The following is a 21,592-nucleotide window of genomic DNA, read 5'->3' as shown; positions in this document are numbered from 1 at the left end:
GTGGTCGAAATAATGCTCAGTGGGCTGTGGACAAATTAATCCTGCCATAATGCATTCCTTGTCACCTTTATATTTCTCATATATGTCAGTCTAACGCTTGTCCTCAGCACACAACGCAAGCTCTTCACACTGAAGCAACATCATGAAAATATAGCGGGTTGTATTTATTATTTTTAACTCACTTAACCAAGGGAACAGTGTAGAAAATTAGGGATGTGTAATTGTAAGTTAAGATAGTAAACACAAAACATTTCTTGGTTCTAGACAAGTGAAGATTTGGCAACAAAATGACACAAAGCAATGGTCTGAAAAACGGAATAATCTAAAGAAAGAATGACGCAAGCGCCGTGAAACTCGCATTTTATTCGAAGACTGGAGGAGGCAAATTTTAATTAGACTTCCACATCTAGGCATCTCTCAAATTTAAGATAAAAGAGACAAATATTAAATACTCTAGAAAGAAATGAGCATAAAACATGAATAACTGAATCAGTACGTGCGAGCTGTCCAGAAGATGGATTGCTCTACAGAATGAGCAACACTTACATTTTCCAAGTAGAGTGAGTGGGTGCCAGTCAAGATGAGACGACAGGCGGGAATCAGATAGTTACCAAATGCATGTCCTCTCTCCTGAACTGCCTACTATTCTCAGTCCCAATTTCGAAGAATATCTGAACGTTGCTGCCAATGTGACGAGTTAGAATGTGCAAGTACACACATTGAAACAACAAAACGTGGCAGAAAACTCACACTCAGGCTGTAAAAAATGCATGTTATGGTTCATAATTTGATACTGGTGCCGTACAGTCTCTCTCCATTTTAGCATCATTCCGCCTCGTCTGGTGGCAGAGGTGGTACGTTGGATTGTACACGCCATAAGTTGGAGGGAAAGCAAGGAATGTGTCATGGGGTTAGAGCAGCGCCGGTAGGCGGCTGTTTGAAATGTGCAGACAAAAAGGCAAATTTGAAGCTCAAGTACCCGCAAGGGAACGCTGCGATATCGAGCAGTTTTGTGGCTGTTGCCACGGATTAGCGCCAGAAAGTGACCACAGTAACATTCCGAAAACAAGGACCTCAGCACGATAACTGGTCACTTCTCAGGAGGCTGTTGTTCCCTGAATTTGAGATACAGACGTATGTCGACCAAAATGTCGACTCCTGTGTTACCCAATTCGCTCCCTCCCCGCAAGAAATAAAATAACTTATCACTCCCAGTACAAGTAGTAAGGTCACGAAATAAATTTTCATTTAATCGTAAGTTTCATCTAATGGTAAACTGAGAAAATTATTATGATTACATTGCGGTTCACTAAAACATTGAAAACGAAATAGATTTTTTAATGGTTTTCCTGATTTGATGAGGATAGTGGGGATGGGAATGACACCCACACACAAGTGTGGGTGAGTGAGTGTGGAGTGAGGAGTGAAGGGAGGGGTGGGCTACCTGCAAGGTCAGTTGTGTGGGCAACGTTTCATTGAGTTTGAGATGGGGAGCAGGCATGTTGGAAGGGGAACGGACGTCACTTTATACTTACGGCCACTGTGCTTAACTGTAGTAAATAGTAGTAAATAGGTTGTATGTTGCGATTACTAGGCCGAGGTAAAAAAGACTTGCACAAGAAAGAGCAGCATGGACACTGAGACGTGGCGGATTCCTTCTTCCAACTCTCCCGCCGTGCGCACCAGACAACCAGCGATAGCGATTCCTCGCCATAGATAGCACTTTCCGACCCGGGGGCGCGGCCGATTCGCGGCGTGCAGCTCGTTGGTTGCTGTCAGCGACTGTGTGGTTTGCGGCATCAAGTCGGACTCGGCTACTCTCGGATTGGTGGGCTTTGTGAGGCCGTGCTTTGGTCACATTAGCCGTTGGGGTATGGTACAAGGCCTGTTCTCCGACGTTTTTCCCAGTGATCTTGCCCCTGTGTGTTCTTTGAGCGCCAAACTTTTCTTCATTTGTATGTTGAACTCATTCTCCACTCGTTTTTATGAACTAACTTACGGATATTCTGGTGTTTTAGACACTCTGCTTCGTTAGGTCCTTTAGCATTTGTATTACGGGATTACTGTGGTGTCCGTCGGCCCAGTGAGCTTTGAGCTGGTTAAGTACGTTAGGCAGGCAAAGCCAGGGGAAAGTGATATTAATGGTGTTTGGATTTGTTTCGTGTCCCGGTATCTTGTTTCCCGGTGCCCGGCAGAATCAAGGGCTGCAAAGCCTGAGATGTGGTTCTGGTAAGCGTATTGTTGGTTCTTACGCTCAGCAGTGAACCTGACAGGGTAAAACTATTTAAAATTGCATAACTTATTAGTGACTGATTTTGAGGAGAACTGTCGGCTTTTGCGGAGGTGGTGCCTACCAATGGAATCTTTTCCCGACTGAACACTCGACTACGGAAGATTGAGACACGTGCTGGTTCAAAATGGTTCAAATGGTTCTGAGCACTATGGGACTTAACATCTATGGTCATCAGTCCCCTAGAACTTAGAACTACTTAAACCTAACTAACCTAAGGACATCACACAACACCATGTGCTGGTGTATGGGTGTCGTGACACACGTAAAGCACACCGAACCCTTGGCCCCATAGTTCTCTTGTGGATCGGCCGCCTGCATGCATCGGCCGCCGACATCGTCTTCGCTGAGCCTGGCGCCTCCCGCATCACCTCACGGCGGAGAGAGTTAAGCTACGTAACATTGTTACGGGATTCTTCCGCAATAATTGTATATGTTTGTTTTATTTTCCTTTCTTAAATAGAGTTATTATCCTATTTCGTGTTTTAATTAATGTGAGGTTAAGAGTTTCACTCTGTTGGGTTGATGTTTCTCTGAGCTGTGGACGGCCGTAGCCCAGGTTGTTACATTTCCGTAAATATTATTATCTGGCGCTGGTCAGGCTTAAACATCTGACAAACCGTGATTAGGCGCTTCTTAATTTTCTAAATTATTTTTAAGGTTTTATTATCCGGACGTGGCCAACTTTTCTGAATTAAAGGGGCCTTTATATGTAGAGACAATATATTAATGGGATGCATTTACAAGTAATTGTCCTTATTACCCGTCACATTCTTGGTTTAATATTAGTCGAGATCCCATTTGTAGATTTGAATTGTGGTATGTGGTATAGGATTGTAGAAGGCTAGCTGGCCCCTATAGACAGTACCTAAGCCGCATGTTGGCACTGTAGTATTTTTCCTCTTTTTTCTAAATGTGTAAACCCAAAATTAAAGTAAATTGCGTTATTCTTTGTTCATGTTCTTTTAAGTGCCCTGTGGGATTGTTATTAAACGGTTAAATTTTTTGGGTTCATTTTATTTAAAATTTATGAAGCGGCATTAGCCGTTGTGTACTTTCTGAAGGTTTACCTTTTCTAAAATGGGATATTTGAAATTAATCATATTTTGCAATAAGTGTTTTACAAATTGTGAATGATTTTTACCCGAACACCTGTCCAGTTCTTCCACTAAATCTATCCTGAGCGCTTGGGCACCATTTGAGAGATCTGCTTGAAACCAGTGTGCGAAATAAAGGCTACAACATGAAGGAATGTCCTTTCGAATTACGAGAAGCCCTTGACATATTTGCGGTACTGAAAGCTGATGTAGAAGAAATAAGGACACGTACTTGTATAATGCTGCTGAATCATTACCAGCTCGTACAGCGTAACGCGCTAGGTTTCGAGACTGGCAGGTGAGTCACACCTGGACCGAAACCAAGCGGCGGACTGACGATCTTGTCGGGTGCTGCGATACCTGTGTTTTTAGGCAGTTCCCCACACTCGTTCTCTTCGGGCTGGTCCCCACTTGGATAAAAAGACATTTAAAATATGTTTACACCCAGAACAAAGTGTACGCAATTTACAGACAAGGGGAGCAAACGGCTTCCTTCCTTTAGGTAACTGACAGCTGCGCCGAAGGGAAGGGGATCCAGGTGAAAAATTAAATAAAAAAGGATTGGCTAAAACTTAAATACAGCAGAGCCCAGACTAAAATACGATGTAGACGCTAACTAAAAGGCAAGGGTGAACTGTGTTGAGTAAGTAGCGACTAATATGGAGGTCGGATAATTAAATACAGTCCGTGTGGTGAAGTGCAGCAACATCACAGTGTTCTAGATCCTGTATGATATCTGAGAACAACGGACTTTGCATTTTCACCCTGACTACTGGCACCTCCGCAAGATACATATGATGTCAGAAAATTAATAAGAGTGTTGCCCAGAAAGTAATGCACTTCAACATTTTCTTATTGAACGTAATGAGAATTACGCACATGAAAGAACAGTGTTTTATCTAAATACCCTATTTTTCCACAAAACCTGCATCCCGTTATTCGGTCTTCCTCCAGCACGAAACAAGGCTGTGTGTGTCCTGTCGGTACCAGTCCTTGTCCTGGTGGCGTAGCCAGTGCTTCACTGTGTGAATCACCTCCTCATCGTTATAAAAATGTTTTCCACGAATGACACCCTTTAATGGCCCAAACAAGTGGAAGTCCAAGGGGGCAAGGTCATGGCTGTCACGCATGACTGCCGTGGATGGTCTACCCGATCGCTGCCAATCATGGAGCTTCATCGAATCCGCTTCTGATGACCTTCCAACTTAGCCTACGGTGGCGGCAGTTCTCCGTCTGCCAAAGGACTAAAAACTCGTAACCACTATAGCCAAGAGGTGCCACATTTATCGATAGTACAAGGAGATCTGACATAATATTGGCCCCTGTGTGGATCACTTAGTGAGCTGAATAGCCTGACATAAAATTAGTTTAATTCCTTCAGACCCACAACAAAATAAATTACATCGTAGGGTTTGAGAACGGGTGTCATCGAAAAATTGATAACGTGGATCTATGGTGTCACAAAGAGATTTGGTAACTAATATCAAGGTCAAGAGAGAACAAACGTATAAACAGGTAGTTCAGCTGTATAACATTTCATTAACACGAACTCATGTTGATCGGCAGTATACTTGGGGAAACGAACTGGAATTTATAGGTAGCTGAGAGTGGCTACGAGAGTGGAAGAATGCCACTCTAGTCAAGCACCCTTCGCTATATCATTCCACTGACTGGTCTCTCGCATCAAATTATAATTAAGCATGCAATGGACACTGAGAGTGACTACCATGAGTACAAGGCTGCTAAAAAAAAAAAAAAAAAAAAAAAAAAAAAAAAAAAAAAAAAAAAGGGCGTGAAAACGATTGATAAGCAGCTGCTGAGTTTGTCGAAGCTGCGCATTGTTACCGATATAGCCGGTGAAAGACGAGATGGTGTTGTCTGCATGCATGCGCTGCTGAAGCTGCTAGGTTCAGTGGCGCGTCGTACTGCGGGAAATGACCCCACGTCTGCCGGTGATTGTCTCACGTCGGCGAAAATATAAAGTTTCGTCCGGGTGTCAGGACGTGTTTACAACTAACTGCCCTCTCCATACTCCGCAACGATCGAGAAACAATTCCACGCCTCTCCTGTTGCTCAAAACCTTCCTAAGAAGCAGCCGTTCCTCCCCCTTGTTCTTGAATAAACCTATCATGGCCCAGCAGTGGTTACCGTGCCAATCATGTTTTCTGTCAAGGAGCCCCGATCTTCCTCAACCAATCACTGCAGTGCAGTACACCTTCAGTGTCCAAAAATGTAGCCGATTTTAATTCTATTACTGCTACTCAATGAGACGTCCCCTCTCCCCTTTTGTTGTCGTTGTTGATGTCGAGCCGCTACTGCTACAGCTAGGTCAGTGGAATGGAGACGCGACGCGCAGTGATCGTTGTCCCCATCGGATAACGTGGAACAGCACCTGAAAATCTCTCAAGGAAATTGTTCCTCGCGTAATGTATGAAAGTCCGTTTGCGAGTCCGCACAGTCTTCTCAGCGATGCAAACTGCTGATTTTAATTGTCTGTTATGGTTTTATGATGATTTGTTATGCCCGGTTAGTTATTTATTGCAGTACTGAGTGAATCATTCATCACTGGCGTCGTTTCACACCACTGAGCCGGCCGAAGTGGCCGTGCGGTTAAAGGCGCTGCAGTCTGGAACCGCAAGACCGCTACGGTCGCAGGTTCGAATCCTGCCTCGGGCATGGATGTTTGTGATGTCCTTCGGTTAGTTAGGTTTAACTAGTTCTAAGTTCTAGGGGACTAATGACCTCAGCAGTTGAGTCCCATAGTGCTCAGAGCCATTTGAACCATTTGAACCACACCACTGAAGCGAGGAAAAATTCATTTGCGGTTCAGTATCAGTAGTTGTTGTTACGTTGCTGGGCAGAATTGTTCACTACGGCACGACGCACATTCGGAGAGAGTCTATAATGCTATTTTGCTTTCGTGGGTCGTGATATTATTTCGGCAAGACACACCTTTCAATGCTCAAAGTTCATCAAGTCACTCTTTCAATTAAAATGTTCACAGTTAATTAAATTTGATCATCAACTATAACACAGTTCAATTAATGATGGAGCCAACACGTGAGATTTCCATTACTGACGAGTAATTTTATTGTTCCTTCTTAGCAAATAGTTTATAAACAGCACACCACACGCACACCAATGGAACAGATTAATTACGATTCTTTTCAATTCAGTGATGGTGACAAATACGACATCTTTTACAACTGGCGTATTTGTATTATCTTCGTGTGGTCGTACTAATGTTTCCTACTCTAGGCTAATCAGGTATTGCAGTCTTCGATACTACGTCCTTTCTTCGTTGTGGCTGTTCACTTTGATGAAGGTTGAGTCCAACAATAATATCTCCCATAAATAAAGTTCATTAACTCGTCGTACACAATCAGAATATCACTTCAGTTCAAGTTCTGAAGTCAAAATAACTCAGAACAAAGTTCGCTCATCTCTATCACACAATATTACTTCTTTTTGAAAAGAAACAATCTCGTAGCGTTCCGTTTGTAGTACTATAACGGTGCTCTCTCACGACTTGATAGCAAGCAAGTTTGCAAGCGAGTAACATTTCCATGATCGAGCATTGTAGACGCATTGAATTTCCTTTTCGCCGCGTTTACACCTCTCTTTCACAATAAATGTTATCTCTGACCGACATATTACTTTGGACTTAACTTTCGTCGTACTAATTGGCAGTTATTACTGAGATGTTTGATATGTAATTATAAATAACCTTTCTTTCTTTCTACCTTCATATAATGACATACTCAGTAATTATCGAAATTGCTGTTCATTAAAACTTTAAGGTGTTATATTATTGTCAAAGTTTTCGTCAGGATAACATTATTCCCTACTTTAAATTATCATGACATTCTTATTTGGGTTTTCGGGTTTCTTGGGGTGTTACATCATGTCTTGCATGTACTGTGAGATCAAACAGTGGTTTACCCTAACCCTTATAGTCCATCAGATTAATATCAATCAGGGAAAATTTTGATACACCAAACGTCAATGAAACTGTACGATAATCACCGAAACAAAATGTAAGTGGAAGTGCCTGACAGATATTACCACAGCCCGGAAGGCTCCGCTGTCTTTCAAACTCAACCTCTGTGCCCAGCGACTAACTGTACTTCTGTCGACAGCAGAGCTCCATAGACTTTGCGCAAGTGTTTGTGAATATTCCCCACAATTTCTTTCTATGCAGTGAGAAACTCAATGATGGCACATTGTTTGTAACGTACATTAGCTACAGACGCCATTTTCAAACTGTCCTGCAGCTACGCTATCTGTCAGAATTGATGGAAACTTGGCGTGCTCACTAAGGTGACTTCAGATAATACATACGTAACCTTTCGCATTCATAGCATTGTTTTCGACTGAGATAAAAAATGCTGTGCGTTACTTTCTAGGCGTTCTTTGTATTTAGTTACATCGTGACACACCATTTCAGAAACACCTATATTATGAATTCATTTCAATGCACGGTTAAGGAAATATGCACTGAGAATCATTAATATGTTATTTTATCATGGAACGTTATTTGTAAGGGATTGTAAACATCAATAGGAATTTTCTATAGGAAAGTTGAGGTAACTTCCTGGGAATGTAGGGTGAGTCACACACCAACTGGCGAACGAAACGGGACAAGTCTCGTGGAAGAGCCGATGCATGGACTTCCTTAGATGGCGGAGGATTTGATAATTACGAAACGTCGCTAAATCTAGGTATATGTAACTATTAGAGATATTTTCATTGAATTAGGCTTACTGTGGAATTCAGATAAAGTAGAGTGCGCAAAATGTAATATTTACATATAAAAAGTGATTAGCTAATTGTTAAAAGTATTGAGTGCAAAAGGAGCCTGCGTCAGATACATTTCTCCAGGATGTGATGTTCTGGAAAGCGACTGTAGGACGAGTTACACGATCGGAATGTATGACCAAGAAGAAGTAGATGTATCGGTTGTGTGCAAATAACCAGTGACAACAGAATTAGGTTGCTTTAGAATTTGAGTGTGTTCCACAGACTGGATGATGGTATGGAAAACTTCAGAAATGCCAAAGCTGATTATCTAAAACAAACATTTCAGCAGAGAAATTAACTACTTAGATTAGTGTTTACAATGCAGTCAACATATTTTCACAATACGTTTCGAATACGGAATTGGATCGTGGGTCACTACTCTTGAAATTAGCGAAATGAAGGACCTTCACTTGTCAAGCGTTAGAACAGGGCTTAGTCTTGGGAGAAAGCTATCGACTCTAATACGGTACTGTCTTTCCATGAATGTGGTGAGATGTTCTCAAAGATTCTATGGATGAATTCTACCACACAGAGATTCTATTTTACCTCAAAAATCAATCGTGCTATATAAATCTGTAGCTGGCTAATTCAATAAAACCACTCCATTTCAGATTAGTGTTCCACCGTTGTCTAAAATGCTTTCAACCTATTATACCCTAAAAAAATTGACGATATGTTACATGATGATCAGTTCGCCTTTAGGAAAGGTAAAAGCATCAGATAGGAAGATCTGATGTTGTGGTTGATAATGGAAGCAATACTAAAGAAAAGCCAAGACACGTTAATGGGATCTGTTAATTTTTGGAACTCAACATACGACCAGCTTAGATACAGAAGCAATGACACGTTCTGCAGGACCTGACCATCATTTTGCAGGACAATGCTCAAGCACGTACAGTGCAAGCTGTTACTGATTTGTTTGACTGATGGGGCTGCTAAGTGCTATACCAGTTAATTCACTCACCTGACTTAAGCCCTCGTGAGTTCAATTCGATTTCTAAACTGAAGGAAACTATTCACGGCATTTGCTTCAGATCTGCTACAAATCAGTCGGGCAATCGCCCGCGCTACTCGAACTGTCAACACAACTGGCACTGCTAAGAGTCTCCTATGACTTCCACATCGCTGGCTACGGGTTATACACAATGCTGGTGACTACTTTGAATGTCAATAAAACTTTGACACTTTTATCTATTTTGTACGAGCTGTAAATAAATAGCTGCCACTATTAAAGTTCCAACCCTCGTATTTTCATTTCCTTGTTACATTTTTTGTAGTTGTTAAGATGTAATAATTTTCGAAAATGTTTATGATACAGAAAGTTGATTCTGCACTATCAGTGCAATTGTACTGAGTATTTCTATTTTTGTTCAATAGTGTTATGGGCATTACTTTGGGTAAGTAACTAAACGACATTATACATTTCAGACCGGTTGAAGCCGAGTGAAGTAGCGGCTCCAGTCCCGTAAACTGAGATGTGGCTGGGGGAGCGGTGTGCTGACCACATGCCCCGCCATATTCGCATCCAGTGATGCCTGTAGATCGAGGATGACACGGCGGCCCGTCGGTACCGTTGGGCCATCATGGCCTGTTCAGGGGGAGTTACGGTTTCCTTCTTCTTTTTTCAAACTGCATAGCTTAACAAAAATGTTTCAACTCTGTCTTTTGTCTTTAATGCCTATGAATTTTGACGGAATTAAAACAACATATTACTTGTCAAGTTAAGCCGCTAAATCAAAAGCGTTTACTTTTTCCCCAAATCTTTCTGAGATAGTAGTCAATCACCCACCCACAATCACAGCACCATCCGGACATTGTTTACGTCAGTCAAAAAACAACTTTTGCAAAAATGTTGTGTGAACCTATCTGGCAAATTCAGCCAATCAGATCGTTCCTACCCTTAACTATAAGTTCCCGAAACGAGTTACCGCCCGCTATATGTGAGTTTTACGGGTTTTACGGCAGGGGAAAGAATTTTGCAGTCTAGCGGGTGTTACAGATTTTCATTTTTGTTTTTAATGTTCCACTTACATTTTCATCTGCAACGTCCAAGTGAACTACTTGTAGTCTACATGCCAAACGAAACAGTCGCTTCAACGAAAGTTGTTTGATCCTGTGCAACGTGCTGGCGTCAAACCACAATGCACCACTGTGAGTAGCCAGTAGTGAACGAGGGACTGAATTCATGTGTTGCGTACCGGCTGTCACCTGGAGTATTGGGTCCAGACGGAGGAGGAGGACGATATTACTGTTTAACGTCCCGTCGACAACAAGGTCATTAGAGACGGAGCACAAGCTCGGATCAGGGAGGGATGGGAAAGGAAATCTACCGTGCCCTTTCAAAGGAACGATCCCGGCATTTGCCTGAAACGATTTAAGGAAATCACAAAAAACGTAAATCAGGATGGCTGGTGACGGATTCGAACCGTCGTCCTCCCGAATGCGAGCCCAGTGTGCTAACCACTGCCTCACCTCGCTCGGTGTATCCAGACGGGTCTCTCTCTCTCTCTCTCGGGCGTTGGATTTCAGCAAGCAATGACGTGAACCGCCACCCCGCAATATTAGTTTTCCGGGCTTCGTTCTGACACTAACCTTAATATCCGCTCATGGCCGCGCTGACTGGATTATGGCCTCACACGTCTGTCTGGGTGCACCCATATGTGTTCTGTATGAAACAATATAGAGGACTGGAATTTAATTTATCTTGCATTATGAAACTCACATCCATGTCTGCCATGCCCTGGAGGCACTCGGGCCCGGCACGGTCAATCGAGGCTGATACACCAGTTGTTTTAAGTCAATGAGGGTATGAGGGCTTTTCCTGAACCAGTAACAAGTGTTCTTTGTAATTATCTGTTTTAACATGAGAAGGAACATGTATTGACGACTTTCCGACTTACGCACTATTAAGTTTGAGGCTGTTGGAAGCCAGCGACGGGATCTCAAGGAGGGAAACTACAGACACATAGCAGAGGGCAGTGGCAAGTTGTAGCGTTTAGGTTACATAAGGTAAATTGTAAAGGAAGGCGCATGCGACCTGGAAGAAGCTCTTGGCAACTGTCCCACGTAAGAGTTTCAGTTCAGAGAACTAACTGGTAACTTCATACACCGTCAAACCTCTGTTTTAAGGTGTCACAGTAGATGATGGTCGCGAACAGCCACATCAATGGATTTACACAGGTTACAGTGGGTTGGGAAATGCGTAAAGCTGCTGAAACAGTAGTACCTATTCTCGAGAGAGAGTCTCCACCCACAGGACTGGGTTAAGTGACGTAAAACGTGGTTTTTGCTAAGTATATGAGAAAAATTAATGACATTTAGTTTCCAGCTGAAAGAGAGTCCGTTAGTGTAAAGTCTAGCAACATTCCAACCTACAGAGTACGAGAACGGAAAGGACCTTAGCGTTGTGGGCCAAAGGCACAGGGAGATGCGCAGCTCACGTCAAGATTGGCCAACTCTTGTAAAGTGCCGCTGGACTGACGGGCCGACTACAGCTAGAGAGAAAGAGTACAGCACCACGAACCCTTAAAAACTCCGGGTTTTCGTATTCAAAAGAGTTCTCAGTCTGAAGGCTGCGAATCCAAATCCGTGTCGCTCGGCCCCAACATTGTGCAAGCTGTAGCCTAAGAGTGTTCACTCACTTGGAGTGATGCTCTCAAATATTTGTACCTTAGGAGGCTGATAATGACAGCTAATTCACTTAGCTCTTACTTCGCAGAACCAGCCACTAATTTCTATCATGCAAATAATGGAATCCTTTGCTTTTTTTAACGCTTAGAATTAGCCATTAGTGCAGTAATTAGTCTGAATGAAGTAAATACGTTTTATTCAGATTCTTGAAATCCGTGAGTATCTTGCAAGTAGCCTTATAGAACTCAGCACTCCGCATGTATTGTAGTGTAAGTAGGCTGTTTAAGTTTTGATGTTAGTAACGCCATGTAGCGCTCTATATGAAAATCACTGACCGTGCTGTGTGCAGTCTGTGGTCCGTTTGCATTGTTGGAATTTGTTATTGTAGTGTTGGGCAGTTGGCTGTTAACAGCACGTAGCGTTGCGCAGTTGGAGGGTTGCCGACAGCAGTGATGGATGTGGGGAGAGAGATGGGCAGAATTTTGTGAGCGGACGATCTGGACGTGTGTCCATCAGAAAGAGTAAATTTGTAATACTGGATATCATGAACTGATATATATATATATATATATATATATATATATATATATATATATATATATATATATATATGAGACTTTTGAACACTATTGAGGTAAATACATTGTTTGTTCTTTATCAAAATCTTTCATTTGCTAACTATGCCTATGTAGTTAGTCCCTTCAGTAGTTTGAATCTTTTATTTAGTTGGTAGTAGTGGCGCTCGCTGTATTGTAGTAGTTCGAGTAACGAAGATTTTTGTGAGGTAAGTGATTCATGAAAGGTATAGGTTATTGTTAGTCAGGGCCATTCTTTTGTAGGGATTTTTGAAAGTCAGATTGCGTTGCGCTAAATATATTGTGTGTCAGTTTAGTGTTGATCAGAATAAGTAAAGAGCGAAATGTCTGAGTACATTCAGTTCTGCTCAGCTGTTTGAAAATCAAATAACGTAAGGGATTTACCAGCACAGTAATTCAATAATTTTTCTAAGGGGACGTTTCATACGTCGACACTTAGCCGAGGATACCTCACTGGAATCTTCTAATTTTTTTCTTGTAATTTATATAATTAGTGTAGCTATTGTTTATTGTTAGTGCGTAATTATAGAGAGAATTTCCTTTGCAGTTGTAGTTTTTCATTGTTGTACAGTAAAACAGTTACGGCATGCATATAGATTTGCACCAAGTATTTCGCAGCTGCGCTTGCAATTAACTAGATATTATTTTCAGTGCTATGTTAATGTGTTTTCTTATTTTGCTCTTAAAATTGTGCATTTCTGTGTTGTCGTGTAAAATATTGTGACAATAATGGCGTGTGAAAAACGTAACACTAGGCTCCAAATAAAAACTGAGAAATAATAGTGACGACTAGCGTAACTTATCAGCACCACCGTGTAATGAATTAACAGACATTCAAAGTAGTAATTTGGTAATTGTGCATAGGGAAATGGAGCGTGCGGCAAATAATGGCGTAGACAGTGAAACAAATAGTGAACAGGGAAGCATTACCGATCGATCGGTCGGCAACAGATCACCTCAGGAATCCGAAATGACAGCACACGATCTTGCAAATACTGTAGATTGACGTTTTGCGTCCTCACCGTTTTCTCGAATAAGTCAAGACACATTTCCTGTTGTTGAAAATGCGAATATTGCCGGTTCAAAGGCACTGCCGAATAGCACTGAGGAACATGTTTCAGACACCAGTGCATTGTTATTACAATTAATGCAACAAATGGGACAAAAGTTTCAAAAGTTAGACACAATGGAACAAAATCAAAAACAGTCACAGCAACAGCTTCAAAAAGTAGACACCACGCTTGAACAAACACGTGAAGGTTTAACTGCTGAGTTACTTAAAATCGAATCTAAATGTCAAAAAGTCTGTAATGACGTAAAAACACAAATTTGTGAGCATTTTCAACCTATTTTTCGCGTCATGAAAATGCATTACAGAATCACGAAGCAGCCTAAAGAAATGCAAACTATTGTTCATGAAAATCATGACACCTTGCAAGTTAAAATTGACTCAGTTGCATCTACTGATTCGGTTACGCAACTTGCAAAAATTCAGGAACACTAAAGGACACAGCAGATACGATTTCAACACAAATGGACACTGATACTTGGTTCAGAAAAACACACTGAGGAAATCAGTTCACTATCGGATAAAGTAGCCGAACTTTCGGATCAGTTCACTAACTTATCTACAAAGGTAGATGATGATCTGAATGACACAAGACCCGTATCCCTCAATGACATAGAAGAATCCTAACAAATTAGGAAATTCAAACAAAATCAGAATCAAGTTAATACGCAACACAAAAGAGAAATCCGGGAAGTACAAGATCAGTTGGCACAAATAATACAAGAATTGCATATTTCAGAGGAAACTCGCGCTCCAACACGGGAAGAGGGACATAGAAATACGGAACAGCCACAAAATAATAACACAGGGCACTTCGGAAATTATGAAAGAAATTGGCAAGGTACACCGAATTTTGAGATGGAACCGCCGAAACGAAGTAAGAATGACCGATATGCGACTCGCCGACATGATAATTTTGACTATAAGCTGTTCATTACTACACGTAAATTCAAAACATTTAAGAATTCTGGCAACGACATTCATCTACAAGCATGGCTCCATCAAATCTCTCATTGTTTTCCTCCCAGCTGGTCATTGGAGCACAGGTTAGAATTTATGTGGGCTACTTAGAGAATGAACCAGCTGTAAGATGCGATCGGTGATTCACGATTGTCACAGTGAAGGAGAATTTTATCATGCCTTCCTCTCAGCATATTAGTCTCAAGCTACACAAGACCGAGTAAAACATAGCATCGTAATGATGAAACATTTCGAACAATCTGAATTTTCCAGTCATGTCAAATGTTTCGAAGACATGTTACATAAGAATCAGTATATTTCAAACCCATACAGCCCCTCAGAACTCATCCGCATTTGGTTAATCAAATTGCCTGAACATTTACGACATATTATTTTGGCGGGACGTTGCAAGGGCGACATTGAAGCTTTTCAGGGACTGTTAGAAGAATTGGAAACTGGCACTGACAATAGCGGAACGCGAAAACAGGAGCACAACAATTACAGGTCACATCCGTCACAATTCCGCGATGACAGAAATAATAACTGGACACGACAAGGCTATTCTTATAACGCAAATCGTGACCAAAACAGACACCACCCGTATGACAACCGTTGGCAGACTAGTAATAATTACAGAGAAAGATCGCATTTCCATAGTAATCAATGTGACAAGGACAACCATATAAACAGATAATATGGGAACCAAAACAATTATTATCATGGGAGACAGAAAAACTTCAGACACAACGGTCCTCCGCGCAACTACGGCTCAGGGAGAAGTTCTCCACCACGTGACCGACAAGAAATTAATTACAGAAATTACCGACATGACGACAGACGATATAATCATAATGATAGATCCGAATTTCATCAGAACTGGCGAGATTCAAACAGGGCAGGACCTTCTCGTCAGGATGAATTTGTAGAAGTTCGGTTGCCTAATCCTAATAACGACGCGCGCCAACAAAGAGACCGACAACGACTCGTACCGCAGGCAGCCACGTGCACCAGCTGGCTCAGAGAAAAATAACATAAGCTGACCTTGTGAAAAATTCCAGTATTCTTTACCGACGTAAACCACATGATAATTGGGTTGATGCTGAAACTGTGAGTACTAGGAAAAGTAAAGGAATGCACCACATTTTACATGTAAAAGCGTTTATTGAGAGATAATCTGTTTTTTAATTTAGTCTCTGCTATAAAATTTTTCACTTCACGTTACTAGTACTCTTTGTCACACTTATAAACTGTTAACATGCAACTATGTTCAAAAGTTAACTATCCAATCAAGAACCTAGGGAACTTATTTAGACAAGTAGTTACAAATGCATTGTTGTAGTGAACAGAGGACCCAATAGTACTGAGTGTGTACATTCTTGCTTGTTTGTTGCACGATTACGTAACGACTATAAGACTTACATACTTAGAACATATACTGCTAATGAGATTTTAATGCAACATTTTGGTTTACTTGAAAAGACATTCTTTATTTGAAGTACTTTCTGTGACATTAAAGGTGACTTAGTATTTGGTTTCTTTGACAGCTACATGATTATATCATGACGCTACTAATGTGTGACACAATTTACATTGTTGCTTTTGTGCTGTATCTGTTTTATATCTGCACAGTTTTTCTGAATTCTTCTGGAAAGTAAAACATGTTTTGGTAGTAACTTTTGTGGTATAGCTACAATGAGACAGCCTTTTTCGTAGCACAACAATACGTTACAGTATAGTACTTTCTTGATCACAGTAATGTACATAATGACTATGATATCTATACGCATAGAATTTCACTTTTGTTTATGATGAGGTAAGGACATTGACTTCTGCAGAACTTAGCTTTCGGAGTACGATAACTACGACACTTCCACAGAATTATCTTCCAGCAAGATGCACAGTTTAGCGCTACAGTACACGCATTTGAGTGATTAATTTTGTACTTAAAACATTTATTTTTAAAGATTTTTGAATTACAATGACACAAAGGTTTTCTGTGATACATTTCATTCGATTGCTGTAATCCGTAACACCGGAGGGTATAATTACATTAATCCTCAGGGGGTACACGCCTACTTTGTGTGCTAAGCGTGTAGCGGGCGCTAGGAGCTCTAGCTAATATGGTATTTGCTTATACAACTTTACAAATCGGTACCATAATTCTCTAACACAGAATTACACAGCTATCTGATTATTTAACAGAGAAACAAACATTTTTTATTTCTATGTCAGTGACATATTTACGCAATTACACAGTTGGATAACTTCATACTTATGAAATCGTATTCCGTCTGTACTTTGTGAACTGTTCATATTTTTTCACAACCATTATGATACTATGAGACCTTTGAATGATGTATTTGGTATGGGATCATGATTTTTAAAGTACGTTTGAGGTAGATGACACTATTGAAATGCGCAGAGAATTTTTTTTTAGGTTTTGAAATTATTGCAGAAAGCTACAACGTTTTTGAGATTTAACTGAGGTGTTATGATGTTATTATTATGACGACGATATATTTTATGTTGTTGAGGTATGTTTATGATCAATGAGCTGATGCTATATGAGGAATTTGATTATGCTACGTATTTCTTATGATGAAATATTGAAGAAGTGTCGATGAATATGTATGTGTGTAATAAAGTAAGGAATATTGAGTAGTGGTTAGCGACTCTGATTTGTGAAAAAGGATGTTGGAAACCAAGAAACGTACTTTAAGAGTTATGAAATGTGTTTACATGTGTGAATGTATCAGAATGCCGGCGAAAATTTTTAGGACACTGTTATATTTATAGGATTTTGTTTCTATACATTTGTAACGCAAATTCTCAACCTGTGAAATTTTTTATATGAGACTGTCACTGCTGTCGTAAATATTTCGGTAAGAAAGTTAAGTGACCTTCATGTAATGCGTTGTGGGCGCTCTGCTGCGCCACCTGCCTGGAGAAAAAGCCATTAGGTGGAGAAACAAAGAGACCATTAACCTCGCTATTGACATTCCTTTGTAGAAAGCATCACAAATACGACACGCTCATTACTTGGAAACATATCGTACTTTGTGCTACTTACTGAAATGCTTATGAATTGATGGGAAATATTCTTACATCTGCACACCTGATTATGACAAGTGTCTTTCTACGAGAATTGAGAGCATTTTTACTAACTTATGAAATGCCACATGACTATTGAATGATATTTTTATGGTTTGCTTTACATAGTTGCTTATTTCATATATCTGTTTTCCAGCTGTGTTGCAGCATTGGTCTTATAAAATAAAATTAAACGCATTTGCTAATGTGAACACTTTCTGTCAACAGATATATTAAATAATAATTTTATGATCCACATTCTTCGAAGGAGGAGCACTTGGAAAGGAGAGAACAATAAGAAGGGATTAATAACAGTAACTGCATTCATAATTTTCTTTTCAACTATTTGGTAATTTTTTTGGTACAATAACTTGTTGTGGTGCACCACTTTAATGACATAGACACTAAGTTGTGAATAGACATTTCCCTCATCTGCATTGTTGTCTTTAGTGTACTATTTTTTGAGCTTGAGCAATGTCATATTTAGGTATAAGTTATTGCATTTGCTGCTGCTGTTTGCCAGGCATAGTCCTACTGAATTTCACTTTGTATTACTCTGTTAAGCCAGTTTTACTACTCATTTAATTTTCTTGTTGCTTCACATGGCTCATATTAGTTGTAATGTTGCATTAGCTTTGCTAATTTATATTTATTGCTACTAGCTTTGCCAATTTGTATTTTTTTGCCATTGCTGTTTGTATTAATTGTTTTGTACTGCTGCGTTGCCTCGTCCCTTAGTTTAGCATCTGAGCTCAGTAAATTTAAGTTAGCTTAAGAGGGGGTAGGCTATATAAGAGAATGAGTTGTGATGAATTGGAAGAAATGCATTGACAAGGTATTAAAAAAAGTGAAATAAGAGGAAACATGTATGAAATGAAGTTTTTGGTTGGACTGCTGTATCAAATGTCACACTGAAAACAAACCCTGACCTGTCATTTTGTGTTATTCCACTATGTGTCTGTGTACCGTGTGTATTTGTGTTCTTCCTGTCTTTATGTGTTTATCTGATACGACTTATGTTGTAGAATTTTTCTAATACTCAGCTACATTCACTGTGATGAGGAATACCGTTATCCTCAAATACAATTTGCATTTATAATATGTTATTTTCTTTGTAAAGATGTTTAGACATTATTTATTCTGTTCTGTTTCAATGCTCATGTGTGAAATTAATGTTTCGAAAACTATTCTCATTATTTTATTGTGTGTCAGTTTAGTGTTGATCAGAATAAGTAAAGAGCGAAATGTCTGAGTACGTTCAGTTCTGCTCAGCTGTTTGAAAATCAAATAATGTAAGAGGTTTACCAGCACAGTAATTCAATAATTTTTCTAAGGGGACGTTTCAGTAGGACCCCTGCGACAGTGTTTGGCACTGATCGCAGCGATCATCTGCCGTCACTGCATTTTGTCTTCCTGCATCGGCCCCAAACAGCTCAGAAATTGCAGACCAACCTGAGCCCCTTTGAATTCTCATACGCTTCATGTCAGGACATGACACAGGCAAATAATTTTTGGTGTTAGATGTGGAATAGTTTGATGGTTTTAAGTCATGTAGGTCCTTCGCACATATCCAGCCCGTCTTCATGACTGGACTGACTGTCTCTTAACAGAAACTGTGGTGTTCTGCACACTCTTCTCTTATAGGATGCCTAAAGGATGCCGCTTTCTCGGATAGCTATACAACAATTCAAGCAAATCATATTAATTTTTTATTACCATAAAGTAGATTGACAATACTTAATTTAGGTTTACAACGGTGTCGCAAGCGATGGGTGACATTCAAATAACCAATGTCTTTCGCTGTATACGATTCCATGCAAGTAACATATATGGATCACTAATAACAGTTCTTGTAGTGCTGTCTTCTATTCCGGGGCTACTAGTATCCGCCTTCTACTGTCCGGGTCTGCTAGTGCAGGTCTATTACTGTCCGGCCGAGGCTGGCAGGAGCAGCACTTATATTCTCTTCGGCTAGAGTCCGCTCCTGTCGTGGTGCGGTCCTAGTCAGCGGGCTATTGGCTGACATTGTCTCACAACCTTCTCTGCTCTTAAGTTCTTTGAGCCATCGCTTGTCGTTATGTTGGAACAGAAAAAGCAAATGCACACTAGTGAGAATAGACGGAGCGAGAAGAGCGGAAGAAAGACGCAAAGGTCCAGCGCTCGATGTAAAACGACGGTTTACACTGCCAGATCATCCTGTCTTCACAACCGCACGACATTGGGGAGGTCGCGGGAACGGCCAAGCGACAATATACCACAACGGGGATCGTGGTCATGAGAGGACCGCCAGGGTAACGACTTAGCCGCGACTGCGGCAGAGGCAGCACGGTCCACAGGCGGAGATTGCTAGGCGCCATTGCAAGTGCCAGCGGCGGCCATGCGGGCTGCGAGCGACGGACAATGGCACGGAGTAACAAAGCTGAGGACATGCGACATCGCTTGAGCTGCACAAGTCATGTACCACACTGAACTTGAGGTACACAGCCCATTCAGCGACAGCAATTTCTTGACTCTTGTTGGTACAACTCGCCAGTAAGCAATGTAGGTCATGGCCTCGTCTAACACTGCAGTTGCTGTGAGTGGAGCAGCAGCTATTCCGTAGTATTAGTGACGATCTGAAACTAATTTCCCAAACTTTTGATGGTACGAAACTTTCATGAATGTGTAAATAATGTTGGCATACATTTTGAACTAGCGCGTGCGGCGAATCATCTAACACAAATTTATGAAAACCTGTATTCAAGGTCCAGCATTGAGTATTTTCCTCGTACGTGAATTATCGTCCACATTGGAAGACGCCAGATATTATACTTTAGGAAACACTGCAACCAACCACAAATTTTCTTAAAATGATTTTTTTATACTATTACTAGTTTGTGGCCTAACCCCATCGTCGGATGGTACAACTGCCTTCTTCTAAATTTTACACTTCTGTCCTAAAATATAACTAAGTTTTTGTGAGGCATAGTTTACAAAAATTTTTATTTTACACTTTAGTCCTACAATGTAACGAAGTTTTTTGGTTACATAGCATTACACTTATATACTCTCTATACATTACACTAACTTCCTGACTGCCCTCCTTTACATATTGGAAGACATAGGTTTGGTTTTCTTTTACAGTCGGTACTGATATATGAACTCAATTAAATACAAGATAGCGGATACATTTGTTTACATTGGCTGTTGACATGATGTCCCAAAGAATGTTATATGTGTACAGATATGTTACGCTTCTGGAGTTACTTCGAAGATACTTGTACATAGTACAGACAATTTTGTATACTTAGACATTTAATAATTTAATTTAGAAACATGCTTGTACTGGCCAATGAAAAACTTTTTCTCTGTAAATCAATTGTTTCTATCGTTTGGAGTATATAAGTTGTAGGAAATTCTGGATGTAGATTTGGTTTTTTAATAATGTTCTGTAGTCAGTGTGGCTCTTTATAAATGTGCCTGAATATTTGTAATTCCTCTAAGAAATTCATCTATACTCCTTTTTCGGCAAAATGTAATATTTATAAATTCTCTTTGACGATTATGTCTGAGTTTCCGTGTTGGGTCAAGTGAGTAGCGACAGCTGACTTATTTAAGTTATTGTGCCAGAGAGCATTCATGTGTTCCCGGAATCGTACATTGAAACTCCTACCATTATGCCCAATGTAAAATTTGGGGCCCACCACGAATACCAGGCCCGTGATGTAGTTCACTTTATAAATATAATCTGAGAATAATTTTGTGTTTCATTTTATCACTCGTGCAAAAACGAATTTTGATATATTTGACATGGAGTAGTTTACAGTCTGATATGGCAATTTACCAATAAACGGTATGCAGACCTATATCACAGAGTTTTGAGAAGCTATTTATGTTAAAATGCTATTTATTTTGGACGTAGAGCTACCTTCGTTACTGTATTTCATTCTAATTCAATTGTGAGGTCTAGTGAAGGTGTAAGACATGTAACCATTATTGTGGGCTACAAGTTTGATTGTCTTCAGTTCTTGTAATTTTTCTTCCGTGTCCAAAGACATTTTTTCCATTCTGTTGAGCATTA

Source organism: Schistocerca nitens, chromosome 5 (genome assembly GCF_023898315.1).
Source record: "Schistocerca nitens isolate TAMUIC-IGC-003100 chromosome 5, iqSchNite1.1, whole genome shotgun sequence".
Classification (NCBI taxonomy): Eukaryota; Metazoa; Arthropoda; class Insecta; order Orthoptera; family Acrididae; genus Schistocerca; species Schistocerca nitens.
Note: the sequence above shows the minus strand (reverse complement) of the source record.